The 8,711-nt window shown below is 33.9% G+C and overlaps 1 protein-coding gene across 2 annotated transcripts in view; it reads left to right on the forward strand.

Moving 5' to 3' along the window:
* Positions 1-8,711, forward strand: part of LOC106880470 (cAMP-regulated phosphoprotein 21) — a 158,759-nt gene that overhangs the window by 24,498 nt on the left and 125,550 nt on the right. For both annotated transcript variants that reach the window (XM_052967005.1, XM_052967004.1), the window contains exon 2: positions 802-920. The gene's annotated coding sequence lies outside the window, so the exon portion shown is untranslated. The remainder of the gene's footprint in view (positions 1-801; positions 921-8,711) is intronic.

The following is an 8,711-nucleotide window of genomic DNA, read 5'->3' on the forward strand; positions in this document are numbered from 1 at the left end:
AAAGACACCATTTCGAGCGTGGCCGTTTTTGTGCGGGTGACACGTAAAAGCACCCACTACACTCTCTGAGTGGTTGGCGTTAGGAAGGGCATCCAGCTGTAGAAACTCTGCCAAATTAGATTGGAGCCTGGTGTTGCCATCCGGTTTCACCAGTCCTCAGTCAAATCGTTCAACCCATGCTAGCATGGAAAGCGGACGTTAAACGATGATGATGATGATGATGACAACAAGCTTCTTTCAATTTCTGTCTACCAAATCCATTCACAAGGTTTTGGTCAGCCCAAGGCTTTAGTAAAAGACACTTGCCCAAGGTGCTTCATGGTGGGAATGTTCCTGGAAACATGTGGTTGGGAAGTGAACTTCATACCACACAGCTATGCTTGACAATTACTGGCATTTACTTATTTATTCTTGGAGAGTTTGAATGGTAGTGTACTTTAATAGAATTTGAATACAGAACCAAAGGACAATTAAAATAAGGTGTTTGGCATGTCCAAGATGTAGCATGGGGTGAAGTGGGTGTAAGGCATGCAGACCATACAGGGTGACTAGTTCATACGCAAGTGTTTGCTGCAAGCAAAGGTATGTTACATTTAAAGAAGTAGGCAGCCAAAAATCCATACTACACCATGGAGCTTGTCTTGATTTTGTTTTTTATATTCTTTTAACTTTTTTTATATCAAAGCTAATTTTTAAAAATATTTTCTGTTATATTGTATTTAACTTACAATGTTTCACAACTTCATATGCTAATTGTTAAAAAGATAACATTAATATTGGTGTGGTCTCTTTTATCCCTAGTTATTGTTGACCACTTATCCAGAAAGACAGCATCATGGAGTGTCACATATTCTGTTCATTCATCTTGAAGAAATGCTATCCCATCTTACAACAGTGAATCTTTGTCAGCTTAATCTAAGGTAAATTTGTTACGTCTCTGCATTTTCACAACTAAAATTTAAATTTTCTTCTGTTTCTTCTGAGAAAAAAAAAATGTTTCTTTGGAATCCTAAGCCATTTGCTTCTGGCAATTTACTTTATTTGTTATTTTTTCATTATCATTGCTGTTTTTCTTAAGGTAGTGAGCTGGCAGAATAGTTAGCATGCCGGGCAAAATGCTTAACGGCATTTCATCCTACTGCAAATTCTGAGTTCAAATTCCTCTGAGGTTGATTTTGCTTTTCATCCTTTCGGAGTCAATAAATTAAGTACCAGTGAAACATTGGGGTCGATGTAATTGACTAGTCCCCTCCCCTAAAATTTCAGACCTTGTGCCTATAGTAGAAAGGATTATTATAGCTGTTTTTCTTAAGGTGGTGAGTTGGCAAAATTTTTAACATGTCAGCATTTTGTCCATCTGTAAGTTCTGAGTTCAAATTCCACTGAGATTGACTTTGCCTTTCATCTTTTTGAGGTAAATAAAGCAAGTACCAGTTGAGGCCTGGGGTCAATGTCACTGACTTAACCTCTCCTCACAATTGAATGGCATTGTGCCAAAATTTGAAACCATTATTAAACCTGTTGTTTTTAAGGTGGTGAGCTGGCAGAATCGTTAGCATGCTAGACAAAATACAGTTTTCTTATTCTCAGTACAGTTGTAATCAAATGGAGTATCAACCAAGCAGTATGGTTTTGGTTCATTGATGAAACCAATATATTTCATTCACATTTTCATTGCCTGTGAAAGGCAATGAGCTGGCAGAAATGTTAGCACACCGGGCAAAATGCTTAGCAGTATTTCATCTGTCTTTACATTCTGAGTTCAAATTCTGCTGAAGTCGACTTTGCCTTTCATCCTTTCAGGGTCAATAAATTAAGTTCCAGTTGCATACTGGGGTCGATCTAATCGACTAGCCCCCTCCTCCAAAATTTTGAGCCTTGTGCCTTGAGTAGAAAAGAATATTAGCATTGTCTTCAAGACGGTGAGTTGGCAGAAACATTAGCACGCCAGGTGAAATGCTTAACGGTATTTCGTCAGTCTTTATGTTCTGAGTTCAAATTCCACCGACGTCAACTTTGCCTTTCATCCTTTCAGAGTTGATAAATTAAGTACCAGTTGCATACTGGGTCGATCTAATTGACTGACCAAAAATTTCGGGCCTTGTGCTTAGAGTTAGAAAAGATTATCATTGCCTGTGAAAAACAGCATGAATTTCTTGTAATCTTATTGCTCCTCTGCTCTCTACCTGTTGTTTGTGTCTATTGAAAAGATCAATATAGTCTTCTAGGTATTTGCATTGTTGACTCTGCTTTTCTACACAATATCAATTTTGAGAATGAAAACAAAAACTTACTGCTCAAAGTAAACTAATGTGCTGCTGTTATGTGGCTTTTTCTACTTTTACACACGTAATCACACACAGACACACACACATTTACATATGCATGTATATATATATATATATATATACACACATATCATCATAACTGTCATTGTTATCATCATATTCTAACATTCACTTTTCCATGTTTGCATGGGTCACATGAAATTCATTGACACAGATTTTCTACAACTGGATGCTATTCCTGTTGCCAACTCTCACCTATGGCTGAACATATTTTCACAAAAGACTGGAAACAAAGGTCACTGCTTGTACGATGGTGAAGCTTACAACTATATCACACAACATCAAGACAAGGAGACAAATATAGTCGCTCGCACACACACACACACACACACACACACACACACACACACACACGACAACAACAACAACAACAACCTAGCCACTAGGCCATATGCCCTCACATACACACACACACACACATGCACACATAAACAATATGTTGTTGTGCACAACATGTTACCAGTGAATTGTGAGTTCAGTTATCAGTCCTACATTAAATTCTTATATTCTCTTACAATAAAGATCCAATCATTGCCTCTGAGGAAAGGCAAATTTCAAGCCACATTACATAGTGAGAAATGCACAGGAAATGTATCTGATATTCATGTCTTTATGTCTACCATATGTTTTGGAGTTAACCTCATATCTTTAGTGTTTATTGCTAACCAACTGAAGATATGGGGTAAGCATATTAATATCAAATGTTTACTGTATTTACTTCTGCATATCATCCTAATTATCATTATCATCATCATCATCATAATTTTAACATCTATTTATTCATGCCTTCATATGTCAGGCAGAGCTTATTGAGGCAGAATCTCTATGGCTGGATGCCCTTCCATGAGAAATATTACCTTGCTTGGAAACCAGTGAGGGTTGGTGACAAGTAGAAAGGCAGATGGGCAAGCAGATAGAGAGGCAGTCATTCCAGTACAGTCGCAGCCGTTAAGCTGGAATTAGTAAAAGAATAAAAGAATATAAGTTAGTGTAGTAATTACTGTAAAATAGTAGCCCCTCACAAATAACAAATAAAGTATGTAAATTTACAGGAAGGTATGTGTTTGAAAATGTAAGGATACACAAGCATTGAAGACAAGTATCTGGGCTTATGATGTGAAATATGGAATATGTGTGGTGTTCTGAGTATAATATGATAACTGGTATAGAATGGGATCCATGCTATAAGATGCTGGCTATTGGCATCGAAACATGTAATATTGAATATACAAGAGAGCATTGTATGAAGGGTTCTAAATATATGGGTAATGGATGTTGTCAATGTTAGTTGGCTTTAGGTACCTGGCCAGACAGATGATGTTGTTTGATGGCTATTATTAGGTTTTTGAGTAGTACTTTGGCCAACACATGCAAAAAAGATTAATTCAGATTTTGAGCTCAGGTTGGATTCAGGATATAGCCAACTTCTCTGCAGTACATTAGTTGCAATGTTCATTCTGTTTTTGTAAGAGTAGTATGGTAGATGCTTTTACAGCATCTATGATACTCTGCTTCAGTTGGCATTTTGTTGGTCTTTAAGTGACCATGTCTGTTTAGACAAGCTGGCACTTGCTCTTTTGTTGCTTTTTCTGAAGACATGTAAGTAGAATTTAGATTTGAACCCTAGTATTTTGTATAGTGTTTTGTATTGTTTATATAGAGATCTAGGTTACTTGTGTTTGTTTATGTATAGGATTTTGTCCTTGAAGCAACTTAATTTCCCTGCATCATTATAACATTGATAAATGTGATTTCATTCAAGGTCATACTATAAAAGCATTTAATTTAAATTGAAATTTATTTAATGAATAAAATGTTAAATCTTTGATTATTTTTCTAATTTCAAATTTGGGAAAAAAATCACCCAATATATCTTGACCATACTTAATTGTTGCTTTATTATATATTTATTCATTTATTAAATTATTCTGTCTTGAATTGCTGCAATAAATATCACTTCATACTACTTTATTCTGGTTTCTTCTTGCCTACATTGGCCCCATTAATTTTAATATAAAATGTCCATTTATTTAATCCTTCCCTTTCAGTTTACTATCACTTTATCATCTCCAGTCTTGAACAATTCTTTTACCATCTTAATAGCATGTGAAAGTTCATTAAACAATGTTACTTATGAATATTCACTAAAAAGTAGCATTAATTTGTAATACATTTGAAGAGTTGTAATAGAATAATAAAGCAAACAGTTAAAATATAATTTTAATTAGACAAGATCATATTAAAAACATACTGTGATTTTAGAATGAATTGTTTCATAGAAAATCTATTGTTTCATTTATAGGGGAATTACATAGTATGAATTTACCACCATATCAAACTCTTCTGCATCATTGAGTTTTAATAAATTTGTCATTAGAGCATTGTTCTGAATCCACAAAAGTATTTAGTTCACCTTCTAAGTTTTCAGCTCAGATTCTGCTGAAACTAACTGTGCTTTTCATCCTTTTAGGATTACTAAAATAAGATACAATAATTTATTGTGGATGTATCATTAACTATAGTCCTTACTCCTAAAGTTGGCATTAAAGATGATGCTGATACATTTATATTGCACAGTTATTAGTGAAACGAAATGTTGTTCCAAAGTATTGTACAGTTGCATAAAAAGCTAAGGGTATATATTATTTTAGAATTAGTCCTTGAAAAAGAAACATTTTAGCTAGTGATAGTGCATTCCATATTTTGAGGATATAGTGTTTCCTACATTGTTTTCTAAGAGTATCACATTTTATTAAATATGTGCGAAAACTGAAGCAGTTCCTGGAAATAGATTGGAAGAGATCAATCAACCAAGAAGGAATCAAGTACTTAATATTCATATAGATCAATACAAAATTTTTTAAACTTGTGTATGTTCTGTTACTGACAGCCAATATTGACTGCTTGATATATGGAGGGAGCGGGTATTATGATTAAAGATGTTGGCAACAATACAAGTACAACGGTTTCAAAGTTTTGTATCTTGTGCTTAAGACATTAATTTTATAACTTTATACTTCTCTAATCTTTGCTAATGGTTGTTTTTGTTTTCTGGAAATAAAGAAAGCACATTCAATTTCAGCTTATTTCACTCAATTTTCCCAGCATCAAGTTTTAAAGAAGTGAAATGCAAATGTTACTAAACAATATTGCTCTTTGTTTAAAAATATGAAACAATATTTTCCTTTATATATCTTTCATAACTTTTTCTCATAAGAAGCAACTAATGTTTGAACAAATATTGATTATTTAATTACAAGATTAGATTTATATTATTATGATGGCTTTTCTTTTTTCCTTTTAGTTCTATGTAGTATTAGCTAATTCATTTCAATGACAATTGAGACATTAAAGGAAGAAATTATCTTTCATCTTTTACCTGTTTTAAGTCATTGGATTGTGGTCATACTGGAGCACCACTTTGAAGGGTTTAGTTGAACAAATCAACCCTGTACTTATGGGCTTTCTTTTTAAGTCTGATACTTATTCTATCAGTCTCTTTTGCCAAACCACTAGTTACAAGGACTGGTATGTATGGGCAACTACTGGTCTTCCACAAACAACCTTGTCCAAACTTCTGCCTCGAAAAGGAACTTTCTAGGTGCAATCTCAAGGTCAATTGTGACTGAAGGGGATCTTTCCCCCTTTACCTTTTTATGTCATGGGGAAATATTACCTAGCTTAGAAACAAGTGAGACTTCATGACAATAGGAACATCCAGCCATAGAAAGTTTGTCTCAATGAATTTCACCCAATCTGTGCCAGCAAATGCACTCACAAAGTATTGTTGAACCAGTGGTTGGTTTAGAAGATACTTGCCCATGGTGTTGCACAGCGGGACTGAACCAGAAACTATATGGTTGCAAAGTGAATTTCTTAACCATTCAGCCATGTCTATGATAATCGAGTGCCTGCACACATTCACCAACACACAGACATACATGTTCACAATCGTCAGTTGAATCAAAATATATATATATAACACAAATACATAACATTTTGGTCATTCTTTACAGTTTCAATCAAAGGTAAGCTTTCACTATTTTACTCCAACAAACTCAATGCTAGTTGGCAAATGACAAAGTAATAGTTTGTAGCTGAAAAAAACCTATAACCTACATGACTTTTGGATCAATATTCATGCTTCTATGTATTTAGAGTAATGAAGTAGTTCAGCAGCATTTCAGGTAATTATACAGTACTCATTAGGACACTATTGCTCATGCTTTGATTGAGAGAGCCTAAACCCTTTGCCAGTCCAAAGCATTTTCATAGGTTTTTTCCTAAATGTTCATGCTTGTTTTCACACTTTTAGCTCTTGTTTCATATGTCCTGAGTAATATAAAATTTTCCTTTCATAAGACCCAAGTTATTCTGGTGGTTAAAAGAAATTAGGAATGTATATCATATGTGATGCATGAACACCAGAGAAAAATATCCCTGTGTATCACATGTGATATACAGGACAAGTGAAGGGTTAAATGGTTGCCTAAACAGTGTTTTCCTTTTACTCATCAGCTCAGAGACATAAGTAGAATGATTAAAGCACCAGAATGCTTACAATATTCAGTTATGAATATTTACATTCTGAGTTTGAAAGCTACTAATATCAACTTCACCTGTAATCCTTCAGTGGTCAATAGAGTAAAGTATCAGACAAATACCAAAGTTGATTTAATCTAAGATGTGAATAAAATTATAGTATGAGAAGCAGAGCTTCAGCAACTGCAGTTGACAGATTATTGAATAAAAGACTAGAAAATAAAAAAGGGAAGCTATGAGAACATGAAATCTTGAAACATTCATGGATAAAGGAACTGGAGCAAGATTTCTTGAGAAAACAGCTTAGTTGCTGAGCGTTGATATTGCAATTGGATGTAACTAGACTTGTATAAGAAGGAATCACTTGATGAATTCATTTTTGGAAAAGATAAGCATTCTTATTATAACAGGAATTGAGAAATAACTGCCAGATCTGTAAAGGGAGACTAGATTCAATTTTGACAATCAAGCAAATGGGGGGTGGGCAGAATTACGTACTTTACCCAGGGTACAATATATAATAGTTTCAAGAATCAATATAATCCTTTCTGCTATAGGCACAAGAGTAGAAATTTTGGGGGAGGGGTTTTGTTCATTACAACAACTCCAGTATTCAACTGGTACTTATTGTATTAATACCCCCAAAAGAATAAAGGCAAAATCGACCTCAGTGAAATTTGAACTCAAATAAGAACCAATATAATATATAATAGATTAATGGATTACCTTCTTTATTATGCTATATGCAAATGATCAATTTTTCTTGATAACTGACAAGATTTTAGTTAATGCTATAGACATCTGTTGCTTATGGATTACTTAAACTGAAAATTTCCTTTTTGTATCACACACACACACACACACAAACACATATATTGTGTGCGTGCATGTGTGTGTGTGCACGCGCATGTGTTAGCAATTAGCTGTACTAATGAACTCAATCCTTTCCAGCAGGTCTAATGAGAATGTAGAAGATAATAATGATGATGATTGGATCACCACCAGGAATATATATATATATATATAAATTTGGTGTTTCCTACATGAATGCAAAGGCATGCAGTGGTGCCTAAAATATATAAATGAATTCAAATAATAAATCAGATTTTAATATAAATCTTTTATTTGTTTTAGAAACAACCAGAAAAGAGGGTGCATACATGCTTCATGTACTCTTCAATAATATGGCTTTCACTTTTAACATGGTTTCAGTATCAGGAATCACTCTTAATACTTACATTTTGCCTCTAATAATATTTTTTTTAATGCTAACGTTTCGTTGTTTTTACCTTGGTGTTAATTTCTCTTCAAACAGTTATGTATAAAAGACAATGTTTTAAATAAAATTTGAAGAAATTGCATGATGTAAACTTGAGTCAAATAATTCCAAAATTTGTATCAGCTGTTATGTGCTTTGCATGTGTGTGTGTGTGTGTGTGTGTGTGTGTGTGTGTGTGTGTCTGTCTGTCTGTCTGTCTGTGTGAATACACAAACACACGCACATATATTTCAAAATGTACAGTATTTATATCCATTTCAGCCACTCTTACAAATCAGTTTCACACTGGATATTAGGTAACTGGATATTAGATAACAAGATAGTTAACTAACACCATATGGTCTTCAGAGATGGGAGATATGGAAAAAATATAGTGACTATTTTTAAACGACTATATGCTTATATGCTTCAACACATGAACTCACATAAAGAATCTTGCAAACCAAATCCCAAAACGATATATATGTGTGTGTGTGTATATATATATATATATGCATATGTGTGTATATATATATGTGTGTGTGTGTGTGTATGTATGTATG

This window comes from Octopus bimaculoides, chromosome 4 (genome assembly GCF_001194135.2).
Source record: "Octopus bimaculoides isolate UCB-OBI-ISO-001 chromosome 4, ASM119413v2, whole genome shotgun sequence".
NCBI classification, from domain to species: domain Eukaryota; kingdom Metazoa; phylum Mollusca; class Cephalopoda; order Octopoda; family Octopodidae; genus Octopus; species Octopus bimaculoides.